Here is a 12,921-nt window from a genome sequence, read left to right on the forward strand (position 1 = left end):
AAGATCTAGAGTATGCCCCGACACATGTGTTGGGCCACTAACATATTGGGACAGCCCCATGGTTGTCATGGAAGCCATGAAGTCCTGAGCCGCCCCGGATAAAGTAGCCTCAGCATAGATGTTGATATCCCCCAGTACCAATAGTCTGGGGGATCTCATCAATACCTCCGAGACCACTTCCGTCAGCTCAGTTAGGGAAGCCGTTGGGCAGCAAGGTTGGCTTGGCAGAGTGGCTGCAGTGAAGATGGCCATTCTGCCCAAATTCCTCTTCCTCGTCCAAATTCTCCCCATTTATCTCCCTGAGACACTTCTACAGAAATGGCAACAAATGCTTGACTCTTTCTCTAATGGTGGTAAACATTCATACTTAAGTAAAGCAATTCCGTATCACTTGAGTAATAAGGGAGGTTTTGGCATGCCAAATCTGCAACTATATTACAAGGAATCGCAGATTAAACAACTAGATAAAATGATTCGTATTGATCTAAGTATACCTTGGATTTCAATGGAAATTACTTTGGGAGTGAAATGCCCATCAATGCAATCACTCCCTTTGTTACCACTGTCTAAATGTGCTCTTTCCTCAATCGCACCCCCTTTCTTGAAGACCACCTTGAAAATCTGGAGGTGATGGGTCTGCAAACTAGCACCTTGGCCGTCCCCTCTTCCTCCATTCCTAGATCACCCCAAATTTCTTCACATTGACAAATCTAGGCAATTTGAAGGCTGGAAACAGAGGGGATTGCTAACAATGTGAGATCTGTTTGATTGAGGTCGTCCTTTACAAATCTCACAATTAGAAAAACGTCTCTCCGGGTTAAGAGTCAATTGGTATAGAATCCTACAAGTAAACACAATCTACAAAACAGAAGGTTTGCCACGTTCTTTGACATCCTAAGAAGCCCTGTGTAAACAGGGAACTTCTAGCCAAACAGGTGCTATCTCTATAATTTATAGCTTCCTATTAGAGTGTAAATATGGAAAAGAAAATTTAGCACGTAAAGCTTAGGCTAAAGGTCTGGGGAGAGAAATCACAGAAGAGGAATGGAGTGATATATGGGTAGACCCACACTCAAGAGCCACCTTAGCCCTCATCAAAGAAAATGCTTTGAAAGTTATACGTTGGTGGCACCTCACTCCGGTCAAACTGAACTATATCAACCCCTCCCTCTCCCCTCTGTGCTGGAGGGAATGCCCGATACATGGCTCTTTCCTACATTTATGGTGGGACTGTAATAAAGTGTAGTCCTTGGAGTCAGAAAAGGCAATGTGACCTAAAGATATGAAAGCCTGGGTGGGGGGGAAGGATTTTTTGGACGGGAATGGATTTTTCCCATTTCTCCCAATTATTCCAGAAAGAAAGAATTTTTTTCTGGGTTTTTCCCCCAGGCCTTCACACCTTTAATGCAACCTTTTTGGGCCAGAGAGGCACTAGCACAATGGGCTCCTCTTGCACCAGTGCATCTGGTTCAGTATGTACATCTGGGTCTGACCCTGGTGCAAATTCCCACTGATAAATTCATGTACAAAGAAGTAGGAGAGAGTTTACAGAGACGGTGCAAAGCTGGGAAACTTTTTTTAAAAAAAGATTTGATGACCAGAATTACATGAAAGTGGGGGCACAATATTTTTATCATGTCTCTGTGTATAACATCATTGTACTTTCAGATTTTTAGAAAGGGGAGCCCACAAATAAACCCTTTGCTGCTGCTGAACACATAAGATGCATCTATAGCTTTTTGCACTGAAAGGCAATTGTTCTGTAACAGCTCCAGCTAGGAATAGGATTTGGATCCCAATTATACAAATGTATAGCTTACCTCTAAGCATGTTCATTCAGAAATAAATCACATGTATGTCAATGGAACATCCTTCCAAGTAAGAATGCTTAGGATTTCACCCCAAGTACATTTATATTACTTTGCATAATACAGGATTTTCAATTTTACTCTCAGCTATGAATCCCCAACCCCACCTAATTAGGCATTGTTGTTTTGATGTTGATGATGTTTTTATTGAGTTGTTTTTGGGTGGCAAGGGGATTGATTTTTGGCAGAATAATTTATTTATAGGAATCATCATGAATACAATAAATGTGACAGTCTGAACACAGACCTAACCTCAAGTACACATTTTAAAATAAACAATGTGTGCATGGCAAGACAATATTGGACAGGTTGAGAAGTTTGCAATGGTAAAGTTTCAGGATATATTTTCTGCTGAAAAGATCATAGATCATCATTCCCAAGACAATGAAGCGCCTGGCTTTCTACCATCACGTTGTCAGCAGTAATGGAACAAATGTCATCCTTTCTGCTAGTGGAATGCTATCTTTTGCCTCACAGGGTTTGCAGTAATGCTATCCAAGTAGCATCTCCTGAATTATGTCAGCAGTTCAGTGCATTATTCTGTCACTGGGTCTGTGAAATGCTAGCGCACTTAAGGGATACAAAATAGAGGAACTACTTGCTAATTACTGATGCAGGGGAAAACTCAAAAGGCCATGTATTTCTTGAGCATATTATAGTATTGGTATTCGTGGTATAGAAGTGGGATCTGCAAGCAACAAATTTGCAGATCAAAAGAGCAAATATACAAATATCATATCAAGTGTTACCAAATAACATATCTGGCACTTGTGTTATTAGCTGATTAAAGAAACTGGTGAAAGAAAGTCATGGAAGAGGGCTGTAGCTCACAGCAGCCACCTTCTCATACAACCAAACTTTCAGTAGCACCATAAAGCTGAGTAGGGATGGGGGAGTAATTTCATCCAGTTCGCATTTATAGGTAAACCTACTTAATTCATACTTTCCAAAACAATATGTGAACTGAAACACAGCTATCCTTTGAAATTCACACATCTCTGAATTTTGCAGGGCAGTTGTCCGGCCAAGTAATGTGTAGAAAAATGCATATATTAATGAAAATAGCATTCCCAAAGTGCATTATAAAATTGATTTGCAAAACTGTATATATTAGGCAAAATTGTATACCAAGCTGTGTAATTTAGAAGGAATTTGCCCTAAAATGCTGCTGAATTTTCATGAGGACTTTTTTATATATATATAAACTGATGTGGATATGTGAGAACTGAATTTAAGAGTGGAAAAATGAGAAAGTGGAAGAAACCAAAATTGGTACAGATTCAACTATTCCTACTCCTGAGTGCTCCTGCTTAGGATCCCAACCACCCAGCCACACCTTTTCCAGGGTACTCCATTCCATTCCTGATTCCCCACTCCTCTTTTCTTGATCTTCCCCCACAACTGTCAGTCAACATTCTGCACCCATGCAGCATGTCTAATCCTCACTGAGATATTTTTAGTTTCCTTCCTCCTTAAAGCTCCTTTTCCTAAATATTTTTTTAAAAACTGCTGGAAACCTGGGGCACCCCTATGCCCACTGATACTTTTTAACTTGATTTTTTTGATGAGGTCCCAGATATCATGTAACTACTCTCTAGTGACCAAAGCAGGAAAGCCAGCATTACCTTGTAGCATATGGCAATTCACCGATCACAGCGGTGGAAGCCAGAGACCATTGCAACAAAGGTTTCCCCTGCAGGGAATGGAGGCCAGAGCCCTGCAACATCAAAGGCACAATTTGGGAAACAAATGCTTTTTCATGCCTGTTTTGCCACAGAATGCAGAGTTTATGTGGCTAGGACATGCTTGTTGAGCCTTTCTTGACCACACAGTAGGAGAAAAGATGATAAGCAGGTATAAAGGTTGCTATTAGAGCAAGCTAAGCATAGATAAAACTTTCCTTCCTAGGTGGCTGTGAGAGGACAGAATGAAATAAATGCTACTGTTGTACGAAAGGCAATTCTCTTTGTCATGAGTGGATCAGATGGTGGCAATTAGAATCCACCTTAAGAATTCCCATACATACATGCTTAAGAGACTGAGTCCATTTAATTCAATAGGCCTCCTGGGACAATATGCAAAATATTACACTGTAAATAGCCCTTTTATTTTTTTCTCTCCTCCCCAACAGCTTATTACTTCAGAACAGAATTCAAGTGTTATCCAAGTGCCTTACTCTATGCAAATATACGTCAATAGTTAGGTGTTTCTTCTAAAAGACATGAGCTACAGGTTGCTTACAAAATGGAGGCAGAGCAATCCAATGCACATTTATTTGGGAGTAAGCACCATTGAGCACAGTGGGTTTTAACAATCCTAATCCAATGTTTAGGATTGCTTTGTCACTTGTTAGCAACTTTCAAGCAAATTTATGCATGGCAGATCTCCGGCTCAGCCAGAGATCTGCCAGCATAAGTCCTTCATCCCAGTTCAGCCAGGGCTTAGCCCGTATAAGTCCCAAAGAGGGTGGTCCAGAGGCACTGTGGGGGCAGGGACTGGACGGGGGGGGTGCTTATGCTGGATAATAACTCTGTTCAGCTCAGTCATGTGACCCGGCAACCAAGCAGAAATTATACCAGCAAAAAGGATGATGTAAGTCAAACTATTTTAAAGGCTTGCTTTTGCTCAGCCACACATGTAGGCAGTAGCCTCACTCCTGAACAGGATTTGGATCTGGTGTGCTGTTATGCTGGTTTTCATCGTTAACCTTGCTCCCTTAATCATAAAAATAATTGCATTATCATTCAGTGATCTGTTCTTGTACATTTTTAATGTACTTTTATTTTTATGGATCTTATGTATTCTTATCTACTTCTTTTTATTGTAAACTGCCCTGTGGCCTCTCTGCAGTGTCATATAAATCATCAAAATACATAAAATAAGCACAAGAGACCATTTACAAGGCAGTACTGATAATAACTCACACATCTTAGCACTGCTAAGTTAAAGAACACCTGTTGCAGTGTTGCTCTTCAAACGTTTATGCCAGAATTCATTTGTTCATCATTCAGGTTCCACAAGACCCTTCACTGATTTTGCTGCAACAGTGTGACATGACTACACCTCTGGAATTTAAGTCAAGAGACAAGATGTAAATAGTGAGCGACAACTAGAGCCTGGATGCTGAAGACAGAACGATAACAGCAATCAGAAGAGAAAAGAAAAAGCTCTAAATTATCTGCTATTCCCTCTGCATTTGTTTATGGTACACTAGGACAAGCTGCCATGAACATTCCCCTTAAAATACAGATAAGAGAAATGTCTCTTGTTCTGCAAAGAAACCCAGGAAACTAAGCATGAGAAGGTCATTTGTTTTTCAATGAGCAGAGAGACAATATCATCTCAGAGTGTACAAGTACAAAAGGACCTGCAAGGAAAGGTAGGAGGACACCTTCACTAAGTGTTCATCTGTGAAAGTTGTAAGTGCGGTAGGTTTATGCCAGAAAAGTAGCAGTCATGAATCATAACATCCTAAGGCAATCTTCTCCAAACTGTTGCCCTTTTGGACTGTAATTCTCATCAGTCCCAGCCAGTGTGGCTGTGCTGGCTGGGGCTGATGGAAATTGTAATCCAAAAAATCTGGAGGGCACCAGATTGGGGAAGGCTGTTCCAAGGGGTAACATTAGGTGGATACTGAATCATGGGTGCGACCTTCTATAAAGAATGCAAGAAGAGCCCTGATGGATCAGATCATCTAGTCTAGCACCTTATTTCCAACAGTGGTCAGCCAGATGCTTCTGAGAAGCCCACTAATAGGGCAAGATGGCAAAAGACCTCTCTGATGTTGTCCCTTAGCAACAGATATTCAGATGCATGCTGCCTAGGTCCTTGGGGGTAAAGTACAGATGTGACTAGTAGCATTGTTTTAGCAGGGATTTCTTTTCCCCCATATGGTATTATATGGAGAGACAGAAGAGATGAGATCTTGAACAAGTTTTGTTTGCCACAGTCAATTGGAAACTTGAGAAATATTAAGACCAGGGATTACTGATTCATTTGCTTTTGTCCATTCAAAGATCAAAACCTCACCATCTCTACCTTCATAACAACAAAAAAGAAGTGGGTGTAAGAGGAGCAACAGAGTGATGGATGAATCATTGAGCTAATATGTGAGTAGGCGTAAGAGTGGGAAACTGAATCTGAGGAGTGAACAGAGTTTAAAATGTCTATAGGCAGTGACACAACACCATTCATTCAGAATAATTTAGAGCTGAAGCAAAGTAAATGCATTTGCTTTCTAAACCTTCCCAGCTACAACTAAAATTACCAAATAGTTTGCTGCTGATAAGAAGACTGGAAACAGTTCCTTGGTAAATAATCATGTCACAATGAATTAAACAAACGGCCCATTTCTAGCAAAAAGCAGCTGAAATCATGAGTATATTAAGTGTAAAAGAAAGCCAGATACATCACAACAATGAGGTACAGATACCTTCCCATCTGGAACATAACAATCTAGCAACGACAGTATGGATGCTCAGACAAATAATAGGCAGATGAAAGGGAACACGACTGTGTGGTGTCACAACACTTCACTTAATAAAACAGCGACAATCAAGCCTAACCTCACCTGTGGATTGCAATGAGGAAGACAACACCCAATTTGAGAAGGCAGTTTCTGTACCAAAAGCTGCATGTGTCATGGGTTAATCCAGAAGGGTGGGGGGAAAGAAAGGTTCTTACTCCAAGTCTGGTTCTTACTGGAATCTAAACTGCAATATTTTGTGGGTTTCGAGCCATAATATGTGTAAACATGGCCTGATCTTTTGTAAACTGTCTTCAACTACATGATTGACAAACCTATGAGGCAATTAGATCTGCCATTTTTCAACAATACAATTTGTCATATTTTTACTAGTAGCCGAGAGATGACCTCAGTCGTGCCAAACCACTACAGCAGGGGTGGGTAATCTGTAGCCCTACAGATGTTGTTGGACTCCAACTCCCATCAGTCCCAGCCATCACAGTCAATGGTCAGGGTTTATGGGAGGTGCAGCCCAGCAACATCTGGAGGGCCACAGGTCAGCAACCTCTTCACTGTAGTATATCAAAGCAACATTCATCACTTGTCAGTAGATCACTTCCTCAATTAATTACTGATATACTGTATGTATTTTTTTAAAAAGCTATTGTAATGTTCTGTGGGTTTGGGAAGGGTATTATGTGAAGAAACCTCGCAGTGAGTCTGCTGCCTTAATACCTGGAAGCAGCAGGAGCCAAGAAAAATTCAGCAGCTGTATTTATTTGTGAACAATAGATCAGCAACTCAGCATAGCAGCTAGGACTTGCTACATAGGTAAGACTAAGGTTCCAACTAGTTCCCACTGAGCTTCGGGGAGAACCACAACCAAAGAGGGGAGTTTCTACTAAAGAGCAGGCATGTCTCTTCAAAGGACAGGCCACACACACTGCAGCTATTGATTTGACCGAGAAACATACAAAAAGTAAGCAGCAGAGCACCCAGAAACTAATTAGGCTCCTCTAGAACCAATCACATGATGCTGGTGGCAACTTTGGATTAATATCTGCAGACTCCCTCGTTTACTGTGAAGACCATTCATTGCATATCAGACCCCCAAAATGAGAAAAATAAGAGCAGATTAATGTTCTGTTAATCTCATATGTCTCACAGCCAGCTTCTGGATTGGTTTCTCTTACTGCTGTTTGTTTTATATACTTTTCCAATTTTCTTTCTACCATGAAACTTCAGGAATAGGGTAGTTCATGAGTCTAAATCTGTGGGGGGAGGGGAAAGACCTCAGGTCCAGGGGTCAAATGTGGCCTTCCAGATCTCTGTGTTGGGCCATGGGGACTCTGCTTACCCCACACACCCTTCTCAGGCCACACTTCTTATCAGCTCCGTTCCATGCCGCACCCTCTGAATGCTTTTGCCTAGATGGAATGCAAGATTCCAGATCCCAGGGAAACCTGTATGTGTAGATATGTCCATACATAGGCTTCCCCCTTCCAAACTTCCATGCTGGAACAGGGGAAGCTATGTGACCTCCAGGACATGGCCAACATCTGAAGGTGACTCATGAATTCTAATAAATACGTGCATGCATGGGTTTGAGAATGAGTGGGTGTGTCTAAAATAAGTAATCTATACACAATGATGTGCACACAGTGAGTACAAATAACTATACCTCACATTTCAATATCTGCAGCAAAATTATTTAATAATAGAATGCCTAAATGGTTCTTACAGGAAACAAACAAAGCTATTAATCTTCCCCTGCTTGCTAGTGATGATTACATTCTTATATCATTGTGATCATTTTATAAACCATTTATATGCATGTATCCTCTGGGTACTTGGGCCTTTCCCAACCATTTAGTTTGTGAAAGCACAAGTCTATGCATGTCTACTCAGACGTTAGCTCCACTGAGTTCATATGCTTATGTCAAAATATAAAATATAGGATAGCAGCCTGCAAGTTTCTCATTGCCAGAGTCTGAAAAGGTTAAAACAGGATGCCAGTCTTGGTGAAAATGATGGTTGGTTTAGAACAGGGTTTGTTTTTTTTCAGCTGATCAAACCTGCTTTAGCACTTGGTCCATTATCTATATATTCTAAATTTGGGGAAAAGGTGGCTTCCATAGGATGATTATTGTCCTTCAACATTTGAGCTACCTTAGAGAGGACCTCTGTCTTGGGAGAATACAGACTAAACACTTTGGATTGGGTCCACATGTTGTGCTCTGTAAATAGGAGCTTTGAGAAGAGCCATAGCTCAGTGGTAGGGGATCTGCTTCGCATGCAGAAGGTCCCAGGTTCAATCCCCAGCATATCTAGGTAGGGATGGGAATTGTTCCTCTCTAAAACTCTGGAGACCCACTGCTAGGCAGTGTCAACAATACTGAGCTAAAAGGTCAAATGGTGTGTCTCAGTATAAGGCAGCTCTCTATGTTTCCATGTACCTATGAATGAAAGAAATGTTTTGAATGGAAGGGAACCTTTCACGTGTAGAACTCTTTTTGTGAACAGAAGGTCCTATAATGGAATGGAAGCTTTGGATCAAAGCCTTTGTGCCTAGATGATGCAGACGGCTATAAAGAACTGCTTCCAAGTATCATCTAACTCAGTACTATCTACTTTCTAGTATCTTCAGTGGATGACTTTCCAGGCCTTCTGGTGCATTTTTTTTAAAAATCAGATTTCATGTAAGCATCTATAAACTAAGAACATAAGAAAAGTCTGCTGGATCAGGCCATCTAGTCCAGCAGCCTGTTCTAATGGAGGCCAAGCAGAGCTTATGGGAAGCCCACAAGCAGGACCTGAGTGCAAGAGCACTCTCCGCTTCTGGGGTTTCCAGCAACTGGTATTCAGAAGCATACTGACAAATCTTTATCATATTTATAGTCTTCAACTTTCTCCAAGCTGGCCATGGAAGCAGACACAGGATTTTTTCCATTTTATCCCCCACAAAAGCCCTTTGAGATAGGCTAGGCTTATATATATACCCTGTGCAGCGTTTGAAACCTGTACAAACAACTGGACTCATGAACAGCACACACATATTTCCATCACTGCATGTGAACTCCATGTGTCCAAGGTCCTGATTGCATATGTATCCAAACATGTAATCTCTGAACATAGGATCTATGATCTACAAAAATTGAGAGTACAGATTACACTTCGGGATCTACAGTATGTGAATCTATCTGAAGATGGGAGAGACCAAGCTCTCTGGCCACTTCTCATTCCAAAATCTCCAGCAGCAATAGCTGCCCTAAAAATTACATGACAATATCAGCAGTTCAGACACCGTGGTTCCTGTAGCTTGCACATCACTTTGGGGATGCCTGTCAGTCTAAGAAGCACCTTCAAATTAGAGGTGACTGAGATTCTGTCAGTTCTGTCTTCTTGTGAATGAAAAGTATGGAAAAGAAGCCCTATTCAGAAACAGAATAAGATTCAGAAGTGTGGGTAGTTTTGATCCTGAAATCTACCTACCTACCTATCTACTTACCTACTTATCCCGTTACATTTCTATACACTTGGACCATCTGCACAGGCTACAGTGATTTGTCCAAAGCTGCCCCGTGAGATTTAGGATTGAGCAGGAATTCAAATCCAGGTCTCCCTGCTCCAAGCCCAACAAACTATCGTATATCACCTTGACTGTCTGTTTTATCATGATATCATATCATCATGCTTAGAGGATGGAAAGCAAGTTGGCAATCCTATAATTCTTTAATTCTTCAAGTATTGTTTGATAATGGGGGATACCTATAACATATGGATGTGTGCTTGTGCATTACAACGTTTCCAGCCTTTTCCTTTCTGCCTGTGATAAATGGTTTTACATTTTTCTACAGTCAGAAACTAGAAGCCATTTTATTTAAAACAGTTCATTTAATGTCAGATGAACTAGCTATGGTTTATCCCAACTCTGCTCTTTCATGGGCCTCAGCCCCAATTGTACTTATGGAGCCTACAAATGTACAGTTTGTGTGTGTCTAGGAGTTGTTCAAGCAAGCAACTGAATGCACGTTGGACCTGCTGCTGTGACCCAACTCACCCATATATGCACACAGTTATTGTCATCAGAAAAGTGACATCATATCTAGATATTCTAATCAATGCAGCTTTAGTCTTTTGCTGTTTCCCCAGTTGAACTATTTGTTTCTGAGTATACAAGTCTCTAAATCTCTTGATCCCAGACTTTTTACCATGCTTGTAAAGGTCCCAGTCTCCCCTTGTATGGTTAAGTTCCTGATTAAATGTGGCATTATTCATCTTCTAGCAGAAATTGCCCTATCAGGTTAGATTTGTCACTGTCGTAAGTAGGAACTAGATGCTTTCACGGGATGGTGTAAAAAGCCCATTCTGGACAATTTTATAACCATATTCTTACAAAAGAAGGCAAAAGAGTGATTCTGCTTAACTGCAGGCTATATATTCGTAACCTTTTGACATTCTTTTTGAAAGACTGATGTTACTTGTACTTCTAAATACAGGATCACCTTATATAAATAACATAAAATAGAGGTTTATGGTTCATGAAAATAAACAGAACAACAAAACCTCTATCCGGTCGTGTGCTATATAAGCACATCCAACACAGGCAAAGGCATAATTTCTGTTTATTCACATTGCTTTATCTTGTTTCGCAGGTGTTTTAACAATTTATGATACCCTTCCTATCCCACCAAGTACAGAGAGATGGAATGCTATTGAAGTAGTCATTTTCATATGATTTCCCTTATCCCCACCCTCCACCCCACCTTTCTGATATATCTAGATACAAAGGCCCGGGCTTTTCAGCATAACATTTTCCTGGTATGTGTATTCAAACACATTATCTGTGTTTAACAGATGATACTTGGTTTCCCAAGCTACCACATGTCAGAAACCAATACTCCAAGATCCAATTAACTCCCCTAGTTTACTGATGCAAGAGCACCAAAAACTCAGTCTTTTGTACTGTGGCTTCTAGTTATAAATCCAGATTGATACTGTCATCACTTGTTAAATTTCACAGTCCATGAAAAGTCACAAAACCTACTGACAGAAAAAGCCTGTTAGATCTCTGCTTTGTAATTATTTGTGTCTTCTTGGTCTGCTATTCCCTTTCTTCCTAGCTTCCTCCCTGTGCGTATTTTGCATGCATCATAGTGGTGTGTGTATTTTAACTAAAACTTGGGAGTGCCAGAATGTCTTGTCGAAGAACTTGATTGCTGTTGTCATCCAAATGGTTCCGTACATGCAGATTGAAGGTTTGGGGAGAACATAAATATGTTCTCTGCTGCTTTCTTAATTAATTATTGTTTTATTGATGTGTTCCAGTGTTACTTGTATGGATTTAAAGATTGTTCTGGGTTGTTTTATTGCAAGCCACCCCAAACTCCCTTTGGGAGGAAGGGTGGATATAAATACAAGGAGAAAAAAATCATAATACACAGCTCAGTCCTAAGCATGTTACTCAGAAGTCCCTATGAATGCAATGGGACTCATTAACTATCTATATATTCTTTATTTTATTTATAATTTAAATATTGCTTCATACAGTAAAAATCTCAAAGTGGTTTACATAAAAACAATAAAATTTCATTAAACTAGAATTTTCTTTTTTTTAAAGAAACTATGAGTAAGTGTGTTTAGGACTGCAGCCTAAAGATAACATAATCATACCTTCAAAGCTTCAAATTGTATGGGTGATATCCAGCATTAGAGAACAGATCCATTGAAATCCATGAACAGTACATTGATTTTAATGGGTTTTTTCTAATATTGTATATCGCCCTAACTAAACATATGTCAGTAAACCTAAACCTCTACTGGAGGCCAAATTATTTGGATAATCAGGAGCTTTATTTAATTTGCATTAAAGCAGCATGCAGAACACCTATGCCCTATTCAGTTGTTTTTATCTTCATATGAATAATATTGTGAGGCTACACACTCTAGCCCCTCACCCCACCGTTCCTTCTGTCTGTCTCTGCCCTCATTCTGCCCATGTGTCGCAGGAAGCTTTGAAAGCGAAGAGCCTGCTGGACATGGGCAGACTGTTCCTTGGAGCTTCAACCTTGCATAACTGAGAAGAATGCATTCTACACTTAGGAAAGCACTAACGACTGGGAAAGAGTGACCTGGAACAATAAACATACAGGAGCAAGAAGGCAATAACAAACTCCACATTCAAAGTTGCAAAGGCAGGATCAGGATCCCTGGCCCACAGGAACATTAGAAAAGCTCTTTTGGATCAGGCCAAAGGCCCAACTAGTCCAGTATTCTGTTCTAATGGGCCAAACAGATGTCTATGGGAAGCCTGCAAGCAGAACCTGAGTACAACAGCTCTCTTCCCAATTGTGATTGCCAGCAATTGGTATTCAAAGGACTACTGCTTCCATAAGTGGAGACAGATTATGGCTAGTAGACACTGATAGGCTTATCCTCCATGATTTCGTCTGATCCTCTTTAAAAGCCATCCAAGAAGGTGGCCATTCCTAACTCCTAAGGAAAGCAGATGGTTCTGCATAAACAAGTGGGAGAATCTTACTAGAGTAAAGATATTCATTTGCCCTTATATCTCAGCCATCTTTTTAA

This window comes from Rhineura floridana, chromosome 1 (assembly GCF_030035675.1).
Source record: "Rhineura floridana isolate rRhiFlo1 chromosome 1, rRhiFlo1.hap2, whole genome shotgun sequence".
Lineage (NCBI taxonomy): Eukaryota > Metazoa > Chordata > Lepidosauria > Squamata > Rhineuridae > Rhineura > Rhineura floridana.